The sequence below is a fragment of the Ranitomeya variabilis genome, chromosome 1, assembly GCF_051348905.1.
Source record: "Ranitomeya variabilis isolate aRanVar5 chromosome 1, aRanVar5.hap1, whole genome shotgun sequence".
Taxonomy (NCBI): domain Eukaryota; kingdom Metazoa; phylum Chordata; class Amphibia; order Anura; family Dendrobatidae; genus Ranitomeya; species Ranitomeya variabilis.
The window spans coordinates 969,982,553-969,997,798 of NC_135232.1; the positions used below are offsets into that span (position 1 = coordinate 969,982,553).

At 44.1% G+C, this 15,246-nt stretch overlaps 1 long non-coding RNA gene across 1 annotated transcript in view; it reads left to right on the forward strand.

The window, feature by feature from the left end:
* LOC143792882 (uncharacterized) overlaps positions 1-15,246 on the forward strand; it is a 96,940-nt gene extending 81,694 nt beyond the window's left edge. The window contains exon 3 of the long non-coding RNA XR_013219982.1: positions 14,841-15,246. This is a non-coding gene — a long non-coding RNA (uncharacterized LOC143792882). The remainder of the gene's footprint in view (positions 1-14,840) is intronic.

Genomic DNA, 15,246 nt, shown 5'->3' on the forward strand with positions numbered 1-15,246 from the left:
GCCCAAAAATTTCTGAAGACTCTTAAGAGAAGAGGGTTGCGTCCAATCACAAATAGCCTGAACCTTGACAGGATCCATCTCGATGGAAGAGGGGGAAAAAATATATCCCAAAAAGGAAATCTTTTGAACCCCAAAAACGCACTTAGAACCCTTCACACACAAGGAATTAGACCGCAAAACCTGAAAAACCCTCCTGACCTGCTGGACATGAGAGTCCCAGTCATCCGAAAAAATCAAAATATCATCCAGATACACAATCATAAATTTATCCAAATAATCACGGAAAATGTCATGCATAAAGGACTGAAAGACTGAAGGGGCATTTGAAAGACCAAAAGGCATCACCAAATACTCAAAGTGGCCCTCGGGCGTATTAAATGCGGTTTTCCACTCATCCCCCTGCTTAATTCGCACCAAATTATACGCCCCACGAAGATCTATCTTAGAGAACCACTTGGCCCCCTTTATGCGAGCAAACAAATCAGTCAGCAGTGGCAACGGATATAGATATTTAACCGTGATTTTATTCAAAAGCCGATAATCAATGCACGGCCTCAAAGAGCCATCTTTCTTAGCCACAAAGAAAAAACCGGCTCCTAAGGGAGATGACGAAGGACGAATATGTCCCTTTTCCAAGGACTCCTTTATATATTCTCGCATAGCAGCATGTTCAGGCACAGACAGATTAAATAAACGACCCTTAGGGTATTTACTACCCGGAATCAAATCTATGGCACAATCGCACTCCCGGTGCGGAGGTAATGAACCAAGCTTAGGTTCTTCAAAAACGTCACAATATTCAGTCAAGAATTCAGGAATCTCAGAGGGAATAGATGATGAAATGGAAACCACAGGTACGTCCCCATGCGTCCCCTTACATCCCCAGCTTAACACAGACATAGCTTTCCAGTCAAGGACTGGGTTATGAGATTGCAGCCATGGCAATCCAAGCACCAACACATCATGTAGGTTATACAGCACAAGAAAGCGAATAATCTCCTGGTGATCCGGATTAATCCGCATAGTTACTTGTGTCCAGTATTGTGGTTTATTGCTAGCCAATGGGGTGGAGTCAATCCCCTTCAGGGGTATAGGAGTTTCAAGAGGCTCCAAATCATACCCACAGCGTTTGGCAAAGGACCAATCCATCAGACTCAAAGCGGCGCCAGAGTCGACATAGGCATCCGCGGTAATAGATGATAAAGAACAAATCAGGGTCACAGATAGAATAAACTTAGACTGTAAAGTGCCAATTGAAACAGACTTATCAAGCTTCTTAGTACGCTTAGAGCATGCTGATATAACATGAGTTGAATCACCGCAATAGAAGCACAACCCATTTTTTCGTCTAAAATTCTGCCGTTCACTTCTGGACAGAATTCTATCACATTGCATATTCTCTGGCGTCTTCTCAGTAGACACCGCCAAATGGTGCACAGGTTTGCGCTCCCGCAGACGCCTATCGATCTGGATAGCCATTGTCATGGACTCATTCAGACCCGCAGGCACAGGGAACCCCACCATAACATCCTTAATGGCATCAGAGAGACCCTCTCTGAAATTCGCCGCCAGGGCGCACTCATTCCACTGAGTAAGCACAGCCCATTTACGGAATTTCTGGCAGTATATTTCAGCTTCGTCTTGCCCCTGAGATAGGGACATCAAGGCCTTTTCCGCCTGAAGTTCTAACTGAGGTTCCTCATAAAGCAACCCCAAGGCCAGAAAAAACGCATCCACATTGAGCAACGCAGGATCCCCTGGAGCCAATGCAAAAGCCCAATCCTGAGGGTCGCCCCGGAGCAAAGAAATCACAATCCTGACCTGCTGAGCAGGATCTCCAGCAGAGCGAGATTTCAGGGACAAAAACAACTTGCAATTATTTTTGAAATTTTGAAAGCAAGATCTATTCCCCGAGAAAAATTCAGGCAAAGGAATTCTAGGTTCAGATATAGGAACATGAACAACAAAATCTTGTAAGTTTTGAACTTTCGTGGTGAGATTATTCAAACCTGCAGCTAAACTCTGAATATCCATTTTAAACAGGTGAACACAGAGCCATTCCAGGATTAGAAGGAGAGAGAGAGAGAAAGGCTGCAATATAGGCAGACTTGCAAGAGATTCAATTACAAGCACACTCAGAACTGAGAAAGAAAAAAAAAAAAAAAAAAAAATCTTCAGCAGACTTCTCTTTTCTCTCCTTTCTCTGTCAATTAATTTAACCCTTTAGCGTCCGGTCAAACTGTTATGGTTCTCAATGGCAAGAGAACATAGCCCAGCAAACATACGAACTAGCTCTTGGAAGGATGGAAACTAAACTGACCATGAACTAAACCTGCCGCACAACTAACAGTAGCCGGGTAGCGTAGCCTGCGTTTTATCCCTAGACGCCCAGCGCCGGCCGGAGGACTAACTAATCCTGGCAGAGGAAAATATAGTCCTGGCTCACCTCTAGAGAAATTTCCCCGAAAGGCAGACAGAGGCCCCCACAAATATTGGCGGTGATTTTAGATGAAATGACAAACGTAGTATGAAAATAGGTTTAGCAAAATTGAGGTCCGCTTACTAGATAGCAGGAAGACAGAAAGGGCACTTTCATGGTCAGCTGAAAACCCTATCAAAATACCATCCTGAAATTACTTTAAGACTCTAGTATTAACTCATAACATCAGAGTGGCAATTTCAGATCACAAGAGCTTTCCAGACACAGAAACGAAACTACAGCTGTGAACTGGAACAAAATGCAAAAACAAACAAGGACTAAGTCCAACTTAGCTGGGAGTTGTCTAGCAGCAGGAACATGCACAGAAAGGCTTCTGATTACAATGTTGACCGGCATGGAAGTGACAGAGGAGCAAGGCTAAATAGCGACTCCCACATCCTGATGGAAACAGGTGAACAGAGAGGATGATGCACACCAGTTCAATTCCACCAGTGGCCACCGGGGGAGCCCAAAATCCAATTTCACAACATGATCCCTGTATTACCTGTACACTGACAGTATGTACAGAGCTCTTGTGCATAATGTCAGTTGTGTCAATGTGAGTTGTTAGCATTGTGGTTTGTATTCATGATCAGTATTGTAGTATTCAGTCACTATGTGATGGTAATATGTGGTCTGGTCACGATGTGGTGGTATTTATCCCCTATTATTCGGTCACTATGTGGTGGAATGTGTAGTCTAGTTATGGTGGTATTTCTCCTTCGATATGGTATTATTTGGTCCCTATATCCTGGTAATATGTGGTTTTATTCGGTCACTATGTGGTCTGGTCATGGTGTGGTAGTATTTCTTCCTGTATGTGGTGTTATTGGTCTTGGTATAGTGGATTGTGTTGTATATGCAGTCATTTATTCTCTCTGACATTAATTAGAAGATTCTTTATTTCCATTAGAGATTAGATACTTGGATCACAGCGTCAGAGATGCACTTACATGGGTTCTCCTGTGAAAAAAGTAATCACCTCTCCACAGGATTAGTGATAACGTATTGAGTGGTGGTGGTGGGGGTCTGACTGCTGGGACCCAGTCAGCAGAATACAGAACTTTTATCCCCATTAGACTGGAGCGGTATGTCCGACTTGACCACCGATCCATTCATTCACTCTGTGGCTGCGAGCGCTGCTCTTATTTTTTTTGGGAAACCCCCAAAGAGAATGAATGGAGCTGTGGTAAGACATCTGAACTGCTGCATTTCAAAATGGGGATAAGTGTCCTGTCATGGATAAAACTTCCCCATTCTTCCGATCGGTGCCCGATGGAGCCCATGGATTGGTGATAACTTGTTTTAACCATAGAACCTTTCATGTAAAATACCGTAATTGTACATCCCAGTTATGGGGGCGCACAGTAGATGTGCAGCAGCCGCCTGTGTTTTACAGTTGATGCTCCACTATAATGGGGATAACGACTGACAGATATTTGCATATGGCTGTAGGGTGGGCCCCTACAGTCCATTCCCCTGGTGGGCCCCAGACACCACAGTCTGACCCTGATTACTGCTGTTCCAAGTTGTAAGCACATGGTTCTCTTATAGAGACAGACCCTTGTTTAAGCCCACTTAGACTTGAATTGTAAATGCCGCTGGTCCGGAACAGGACTCTGGTTGTGTATGGTGATGGTGGCATACATAGTTTGTACCTACATGTCTGTGCATACTCAGGAAAGAATTTCAGTAGTGACCTAATTACTGCAAGGACAGACGGAGGTGTTGGACAAATGTAAAGTTGCTGCAGAACGGTTGGTCAATGTGGGCCATTCTATGGGAATAGTGGCCACTGATGACTGAGGCCTCCCTCCTGGTTTGGTCCTGGAGTCCCCCGGGTACTTGTTGAACATCTTTCCTCTGTTTTTTACTTTTACATAAGACCCTATGTCTTCTGTATTCTGCGGCTCTGTGTCCCGGTCTTCTCTCTGTAGTATGTTGTGTAAGAAGTACTGTATATAATGTTAGTGCCCCCACCACAGACTGAGCCCTATAAGAATTGTAATGTATTTTGGTACCGGAGCTGACATTATGACATCTGCTCTCTGTGTATGGAGCCCCCTATACTTCCAAGTCTAGTTGTGGAATATTCAGGGTAGTAGTGATCACTCCCATCCTGTCACAGTGTAAAATGAAATCCAGGAGAAAACACACAACACGGTATATTTATATATAATTTTTTTTTATTGGAATAACAATATGCAACATTGTAATGAAAATATTACTGGCCCTTTAAGAAATTAAACTATGGTCACAGTGACTCTCAAATTGGCCCCTATGGAGACCACAGAACGAGCTGCAGTCATTGGGGACCACCTGAGAGCCACTGGGACCCAAAGATCCAGAGGAAGGCAAAGAAAACCCCCCAAAGAGTTCTGCTTCAGGGGGAAAAAAAATTCCTTCCTGACCCCATTGCTGGCGATCGGATATTTCCCTGCTGCATATTGCTGTAAATAACATTGGGTTACGTCATGTGAACAATTGCCAAATAGCTGTTGGCTGAGCACTCGACCTATATGATAAAATCTGTGATGGAGGCTCCTAATAGGGCTTCCAATGAAGAGGTGAAATCAGCCAAATGTGTATAAAGGTACCGTCTCACAGTGGCACTTTGGTCGCTACGACGGCACGATCCGTGACGTTCCAGCGATATCCATACGATATCGCTGTGTCTGACACGCAGCAGCGATCAGGGACCCCGCTGAGAATCGTACATCGTAGCAGATCGTTTGGAACTTTCTTTCGTCGCTGGATCTCCCGCTGTCATCGTTGGATCGGTGTGTGTGACAGCGATCCAGCGATGTGTTCGCTTGTAACCAGGGTAAACATCGGGTTACTAAGTGCAGGGCCGCGCTTAGTAACCCGATGTTTACCCTGGTTACCGTCGTAAATGTAAAAAAAAAAAAACAGTACATACTCACATTCCGGTGTCCGTCAGGTCCCTTGCCGTCTGCTTCCCGCTCTGACTGACTCCCGGCAGTAAAGTGAAAGCACAGCACAGCGGTGACGTCACCGCTGTGCTCTGCTCTTACATTCCGGCCGGCAGTCAGTCAGAGCGGGAAGCAGACTGCAAGGGACCTGACGGACACCGGAATGTGAGTATGTACTGTTTTCTTTTTTTTAACATTTACGACGGTAACCAGGGTAAGCGCGGCCCTGCGCTTAGTAACCCGATGTTTACCCTGGTTACCCGGGGACTTCGGCATCGTTGGTCGCTGGAGAGCGGTCTGTGTGACAGCTCTCCAGCGACCACACAACGACTTACCAACGATCACGGCCAGGTCGTATCGCTGGTCGTGATCGTTGGTAAATCGTTTTGTGAGACGGTACCCTAAGAGCTAGCAGTAATAAAGGAGACAACGGCTGGTAGGTAATAAATCATTATCTGACTTTACTGGAAGGTTTTGTTTAACGATATAGGAGGTTAACATTGGTGAGATAAACAACACAGAGCTTTACTTTCTCCCTGCTGCTCCAGCTCTGGATCTTCAGCACTTCCTGGGGTCTAGTTTGACAGGCTGCAGCGGTGATGGGTCAACTACAGCACAAATCACTGCTGCAGCCAATCACTGAGCTTAGAAGCTCTGCCGGCATGGGCCACTGAGCTAAGTGATTGGCTGCAGAACTGCAGTCATGATGTCACCCCTGAAGGCAGTGACTAAAGATGAGAGGCAGCAGTGAAGAGTCAGAACTGGCGAGGCAGGAGGTAGGAAAGCTTCATGTGCTACTATCACACATTGCGGTAAAACCCCTTTAACCCCTTAAGGACAGGGCGATTTTTCATTTTTACGCTTCCGTTTTTTCCTTTCCAAGAGGTGTAAGGGTATGTGTCCACGCTCAGGAAACGCTGCGTGTTTGACGCTGCGCAGAGCCGCAGCGTCAAACACGCAGCGTCCAGATGTTACAGCGTAGTGGAGGGGATTTTATGAAATCCCGTCTCCACTATGCGTGGTAATACGCACCCGGCGGCCCTGCGATTCCGGACATGCTGCGCGTCTTTTTAGATCGCAGCATGTCCGTGTACCTGGTATATCACAGGGCCCCATGTGTGTGGGGTGCGATGATGCCGGATGTGTGCAATGAACACATCCGGCATCATCGCGTCACAGAAGGGGGAGGAGCTTAGGGCGGAGCGGGTTTGCCGCTCCGTCCATACCGCCGGCCATCCTGAACGTGGACACGTACCCTAACACTTTACATTTTCAGGAATGGGGTTGTGTGAGATCTTGTTTTTTGCACCCGAACCGATGTTTATATTCATACTAGCTGTACTACCCGGCTTCGCCCGGGTTAATGACTGCTGTTAGCAAAATAGAATGTGTTAACAAAAATTTATTCTGCACACAAAAACCACAAAACAAATAGATAGAAATGTAATTATTAAAAGGCAAAAACTAAGCAAATAGAAGCATTTCACAACATATATTAGCTTTGTTATACTGAGAATGTCTTTGTTGCCTATATTAACCAATCAGAGCTCAGGTTAATTAACTGTAGCAAAATAGAAGCTGAGCTGTGATTGGTTGCTATTGGCAGCCTGATAAATCCCCAGCCAACAGGAAGCCCTCCCCCCTGGCAGTATATATTAGCTCACACATACACATAATAGACAGGTCATGTGACTGACAGCTGCCGTATTTCCTATATGGTACATTTGTTGCTCTTGTAGTTTGCTTATTAATCAGATTTTTATTTTTGAAGGACAATACCAGACTTGTGTGTGTTTTAGGGCGAGTTTTATGTGTCAAGTTGTGTGTGTTGAGTTGCGTGTGGCGACATGCATGTAGCGACTTTTGTGAGATGAGTTTTGTGTGGCGACATGCGTGTAGCAACATTTTGTGTGTTGAGTTGCATGTGACAGGTTAGTGTAGCAAGTTGTGTGCAGCAAGATTTGTGCATGGCGAGTTTTGCGCGTGGCGAGTTTTATGTGTGGTGCATTTTGAGTATGTGCAAGTTTTGTGTGAGGCAACTTTTGCATGTGGTGCAACTTTTGTACATGTGGCAATTTTTCTGTGTGTGCAAGTTTTGCATGAGGTGAGTTTTCCATGAGGTGAGTTTTGCACGTGTGGCGAGTTTTGCGTGAGCCTAGTTTTGCATATGGCGAGTTTTGCATGTAGCGAGTTTTGAGTGGTGACTTTTGTGTTTCGACTTTTATGTGGCGAGGTTGGTGTGTGTGTGTGGTGAAATGTGTGCTGAGGGTGGTATATGTGTTCAAGCACGTGGTAGTGTGTGGCGCATTTTGTGTTTGTGTTCATATCCCCGTGTGTGGTGAGTATCCCATGTCGGGGCCCCACCTTAGCAACTGTACGGTATATACTCTTTGTCGCCATCGCTCTCATTCTTTAAGTCCTCATTGTTCACATCTGGCAGCTGTCAATTTTCCTCCAACACTTTTCCCTTCACTTTTTCCCCATTATGTAGATAGGAGCAAAATTGTTTGGTGAATTGGAACGCGCGGGGTTAAAATTTCACCTCACAACATAGCCTATGACGCTCTCGGGGTCCAGACGTGTGACTGTGCAAAATTTTGTGGCTGTAGCTGCGACGGTACAGATGCCAATCCCGGACATACACACATACATACATACACACATTCAGCTTTATATATTAGATATACCTGTATGTAATCTCCTGTATATAGTATATACCTGTGTGTCATCTCACCTATATATAGTATATATCTGTGTGTCATCTCCTGTATATAGTATATACCTGTATGTCATCTCCTCCTATACATAGCATATACTTGTGTCATCTCCTCCTGTATATACTATATACCTGTAGGTAATCTGCTCCTGTATATAGTATATACCTGTGTGTCATCTCCTCCTGTATATAGTATATACCTGTATGTCATCTCCTCCTGTATGTAGTATGTACCTGTATGTCATCTCCTCCTCTATATAGTATATACCTGTGTGTCATCTCTCCTGTATATAGTATATATCTGTGTGTCATCTCCTCCTGTATATAGTATATACCTGTGTGTCATCTCCCCTGTAAATAGTATATACCTGTGTGTCATCTCCTGTATATAGTATATAGCTGTATGCCATCTCCTCCTGTATTAGCCCTCGTTCACACGTTATTTGGTCAGTATTTTTACCTCAGTATTTGTAAGCTAAAATGGCAGCCTGATAAATCCCCAGCCAACAGTAAGCCCACCCCCTGGCAGTATATATTAGCTCACACATACACATAATAGACTGGTCATGTGACTGACAGCTGCCGGATTCCTATATGGTACATTTGTTGCTCTTGTAGTTTGTCTGCTTATTAATCAGATTTTTATTTTTGAAGGATACCAGACTTGTGTGTGTTTTAGGGCGAGTTTCGTGTGTCAAGTTGTGTGTGTTGAGTTGCGTGTGGCGACATGCATGTAGGGACTTTTGTGAGATGAGTTTTGTGTGGCGACATGCGTGTAGCAACTTTTTGTGTGTCGAGTTGCATGTGACAGGTTAGTGTAGCAAGTTGTGTGCAGCAAGTTTTGCGCATGGCGAGTTTTGCGCGTGGCGAGTTTTATGTGTGGTGCCTTTTGAGTATGTGCAAGTTTTGTGTGAGGCAACTTTTGCATGTGTTGCAACTTTTGTGCATGTGGCAATTTTTCTGCGTGTGGCAATTTTTCTGCGTGTGCAAGTTTTGCGTGTGGCGAGTTTTGCACGTGTGGCGAGTTTTGCATGTGGAGAGTTTTGCGCGTGGCGAGTTTTGAGCGGCGACTTTTGTGTTTCTACTTTTATGTGGCGAGGTTGGTGTATGTGTGGTGAAATGTGCGCTGAGGGTGGTATATGTGTTCGAGCACGTGGTAGTGTGTGGCGCATTTTGTGTGTGTGTTCATATCCCCGTGGTGGTGTGATTATCCCATGTTGGGGCCCCACCTTAGCAACTGTACAGTATATACTCTTTGGTGCCATCGCTGTCATTCTTTAAGTCCCCCTTGTTCACATCTGGCAGCTGTTAATTTGCCTCCAACACTTTTCCTTTCATTTTTTCCCCATTATGTAGATAGGGGCAAAATTGTTTGGTGACTTGGAAAGCGCGGGGTTAAAATTTCACCTCACAATATAGCTTTGACGCTCTCAGGGTCCAGACGTGTGACTGTGCAAAATTTTGTGCCTGTAGCTGCGACGCCTCCAACACTTTTCCTTTCACTTTTTCCCCATTATGTAGATAGGGGCAAAATTGTTTGGTGAATTGGAAAGCGCGGGGTTAAAATTTCACCTCACAACATAGCCTATGACGCTCTCGGGGTCCAGACGTGTGACTGTGCAAAATTTTGTGGCTGTAGCTGCGACGGTACAGATGCCAATCCCGGACATACACACATACATACATACACACATTCAGCTTTATATATTAGATATACCTGTATGTAATCTCCTGTATATAGTATATACCTGTGTGTCATCTCACCTATATATAGTATATATCTGTGTGTCATCTCCTGTATATAGTATATACCTGTATGTCATCTCCTCCTATACATAGCATATACCTGTGTCATCTCCTCCTGTATATACTATATACCTGTAGGTAATCTGCTCCTGTATATAGTATATACCTGTGTGTCATCTCCTCCTGTATATAGTATATACCTGTATGTCATCTCCTCCTGTATGTAGTATGTACCTGTATGTCATCTCCTCCTCTATATAGTATATACCTGTGTGTCATCTCTCCTGTATATAGTATATATCTGTGTGTCATCTCCTCCTGTATATAGTATATACCTGTGTGTCATCTCCCCTGTAAATAGTATATACCTGTGTGTCATCTCCTGTATATAGTATATAGCTGTATGCCATCTCCTCCTGTATTAGCCCTCGTTCACACGTTATTTGGTCAGTATTTTTACCTCAGTATTTGTAAGCTAAAATGGCAGCCTGATAAATCCCCAGCCAACAGTAAGCCCACCCCCTGGCAGTATATATTAGCTCACACATACACATAATAGACTGGTCATGTGACTGACAGCTGCCGGATTCCTATATGGTACATTTGTTGCTCTTGTAGTTTGTCTGCTTATTAATCAGATTTTTATTTTTGAAGGATACCAGACTTGTGTGTGTTTTAGGGCGAGTTTCGTGTGTCAAGTTGTGTGTGTTGAGTTGCGTGTGGCGACATGCATGTAGGGACTTTTGTGAGATGAGTTTTGTGTGGCGACATGCGTGTAGCAACTTTTTGTGTGTCGAGTTGCATGTGACAGGTTAGTGTAGCAAGTTGTGTGCAGCAAGTTTTGCGCATGGCGAGTTTTGCGCGTGGCGAGTTTTATGTGTGGTGCCTTTTGAGTATGTGCAAGTTTTGTGTGAGGCAACTTTTGCATGTGTTGCAACTTTTGTGCATGTGGCAATTTTTCTGCGTGTGGCAATTTTTCTGCGTGTGCAAGTTTTGCGTGTGGCGAGTTTTGCACGTGTGGCGAGTTTTGCATGTGGAGAGTTTTGCGCGTGGCGAGTTTTGAGCGGCGACTTTTGTGTTTCTACTTTTATGTGGCGAGGTTGGTGTATGTGTGGTGAAATGTGCACTGAGGGTGGTATATGTGTTCGAGCACGTGGTAGTGTGTGGCGCATTTTGTGTGTGTGTTCATATCCCCGTGGTGGTGTGATTATCCCATGTTGGGGCCCCACCTTAGCAACTGTACAGTATATACTCTTTGGTGCCATCGCTGTCATTCTTTAAGTCCCCCTTGTTCACATCTGGCAGCTGTTAATTTGCCTCCAACACTTTTCCTTTCATTTTTTCCCCATTATGTAGATAGGGGCAAAATTGTTTGGTGACTTGGAAAGCGCGGGGTTAAAATTTCACCTCACAATATAGCTTTGACGCTCTCAGGGTCCAGACGTGTGACTGTGCAAAATTTTGTGCCTGTAGCTGCGACGCCTCCAACACTTTTCCTTTCACTTTTTCCCCATTATGTAGATAGGGGCAAAATTGTTTGGTGAATTGGAAAGCGCGGGGTTAAAATTTCACCTCACAACATAGCCTATGACGCTCTCGGGGTCCAGACGTGTGACTGTGCAAAATTTTGTGGCTGTAGCTGCTACGGTTCAGATGCCAATCCCGGACATACATACATACACACACACACACATTCAGCTTTATATATTAGATTATTTTGGGATATATCCGATGCTTTAATCACCTGTTATTATATTTTTTTTCTCTTTTTGCAACGACTGAAAGACTGTAGTTCTGGCATTTTATTTTCTAGTTAGGCCATTTACCGATCGGACTAATTTATTTTATATTTTGATAGATATGATTTTACGAACGCAGCAATATCACATGTGTATTTTTTTATACAGTATTTCTAAATTTTTAATGGAGGGAAAACAAGTGATTTGAACTTTTATTTTTGTCATATTTTTTAAAACATTTTTTACTTTTCACTGTATTTGTTAGTCCCCTTAGGGGACTTGAACCTGCGATAATCTGATTATGGAGGACATAGTCCAGCATAAGATGTTAGAGGATAAGATGCATTTCTTAGATAAAACGTGACTGTCACTAACTGTATTTTCTAGACTATATGAAGCACTTTTTAACAACAAAAATCTTGCAAAATATTGTGTGCATCTTATAGACCAGAGGCAGCGGCCGATAATGTATGCTTATCATGTATCTGCAACTGCTGCAGTAGATTTTAGCTGATCGTGGGGGTGCCAGGTGTCGGACCCCACCGATATCATATTGACAAACTATCTTACAGATAAGTCATCAATTCATGTCCCAAATAACCCCTTTAAGGGAACTGGGAATGACATTACCACCAAGGTGCTGGGAGATTGGGGGCCTGAAATGAAGTGACAGGTTACCTTTAATACATACATGAACACTCACACACATATACACACAAACTCACACACATGCAGACTCACCTCACACACAACATACATACATACACACAACATACACATAGACACACAAAACATACAACATACATACATACACACACACACACACAAAACATACATACACACAACATACACAAACACACACAGCACATACACACGCACAACATACACAGACACACAACACACATACATACACAGAGACGCACACAATACACATGCACACATAACATACAGACACACAAAATGCACAACATACATACACACACAACATACATAGAGACACACAACACATATACACACAACACAGAGACACACAACACACATACATACACAACATACAGACACACACAACACATACATGCACACACAACATACACAGAGACACACAACATACACAGACACACAACACACAGAGATACACAGCTCACATACATACACACAACATACACAGAGACACACACAACACACATACATACACACTCAACATATACAGCACACACAATACACACAACATACACAGAGACACACACAACACACATACAACATACAAAGAGACACACACAGCACACATACATACACACAACATGCACAGAAACACACACAACACACATACATACACAGAGACGCACACAACACACATAACATACACAGAGACACACACAACACACATACATACACACACACAACATACACACAACATACATGCATAAACACACACTCACCTCAACCCGTAAACACAAGTGCACAAACCCTTTCAGTGCTGCAGTGCTGGGCACACAAATACACACCCCATTAGTGCAGGGACACACAAACCATCACACAGCCACCCCTTTATTTCTGGGGTCACACACACACATCCCTTTTTTATTGCTGGGGTCACACAAACAGACATACACACACCCCTTCAGTGCAGGGGCCACACACACACAGCCCTTTACTGCTGCATTTCAGGGGACATGTACACCTCAGCACACACATACAAACATATACATGTATACTCACCTCCACACACATACAGAACACACAACATACACAAAACATTCATGCACACAACATACACACACAACATACACAGAAACACACACAACATACACAGACACACACAATATACATACACACACTCATCTCAACACATAAACACAAGTGCACACACCCCTTCAGTGTTGCAGTGCTGGGCACACAAATACACACCCCATTAGTGCAGGGACACACAAACCATCACACAGCCACCCCTTTATTTCTGGGGTCACACACACACATCCCTTTTTTTATTGCTGGGGTCACACAAGCAGACATACACACACCCCTTCAGTGCAGGGGCCACACACACAGCCCTTCACTGCTGCATTTCAGGGGACATGTACACCTCAGCACACACATACAAACATAGACATGTATACTAACCTCAATACACACAGACAGAACACACAACATACACAAAACACACAACATACATACACACAACATACACAGACACACACATACACACACAACATACACAGAAACACACACAACACACATACATACACACACAACATACACAGACACACGCAATATACATACATATACACACTCATCTCAACACATAAACACAAGTGCACACACCCCTTCAGTGCTGCAGTGCTGGGCACACAAACACACACCCCATTAGTGCAGGGACACACAAACCATCACACAGCCACCCCTTTATTTCTGGGGTCACACACACATCCCTTTTTTTATTGCTGGGGTCACACAAACACACATACACACACCCCTTCGGTGCGGGGCCACACACACAGCCCTTTACTGCTGCATTTCAGGGGACATGTACACCTCAGCACACACATATACATGTATACTCACCTCAACACACACACACTGACCTCAACACACACACACGTAAACACACGCGCATACACCCCTTCAATGCTGCCTTGTTGGAGACACAAACACACGCCCAATTAGTGTAGGGACACACAAACTGTCACATAGCCACACCTTTATTGCTGGGGACAGACACATAGCACTCTTTAGGCTATGTGCACACGTTCAGGATTTCTTGCAGAAAATTCCTGAGAAAATCCTGAGATTTTCTGCAAGAAATTCGCAAGAAATCTGCATGCGCTTTTTTTTGCGCGTTTTTACCGCGTTTTTGGTGCGTTTTTTTTTTTGCGGATTTTTCCAGACATTTCCCAATGCATTATATAGTGGGAAATCCGCGAACAATCCGCAAAATTAATGAACATGCTGTGTTTTTTACCGCGATGCGTTTTTTTCGCGGAAAAAAACACATCATGTGTACAAAAATTGCGGAATTCATTAAAAATGATGGGATGCATAATGTATGCAGATTTTTTGCGGTTTTATCAGGAAAAAACGCGAAAAAAACGTGAAAAATCTGCAAGGTGTGCACACAGCCTTAATGATGCATATCAGGGGACGTGCACACGCGTGCACACACAGGCACATACACGCACACCTGCCTTCTATGCTGGACCTCAAAAACTCTTCTCACTTGATACTTACAGGTCCTCTGATGGTTACTCCACCAGTCTCAGATCATCCTGGGGAAGGTAAGGAAGAAAATAATGCAGCTAATAATCATCTGGAGAAATCATGGTGATGATGAGGACGCCGTCCATACAGTGCACACTGCAGCTCGTTTCCTAGCCCTGCTGTGCTGTGCATGACGCTGTGCAGCGAGTCCTCCTCCCTCTCCGATGTGACCGATCCTCAGCGTTCAGTGAAGAGCTACCTACCCGGACTCGTCCTCTTCAAGCTGTGACACAAGATGGCTCAGGAACAGAATTTTGCACATTCTACAGCAATTCTGATGTCATGTGAGGTCTATGATGTCAAGTACTCTGACGTCATGCGCCTTGTGAGGTCATCAGAACTGACACTGCTGTTTTATGTATCAACTTTACAACTTCA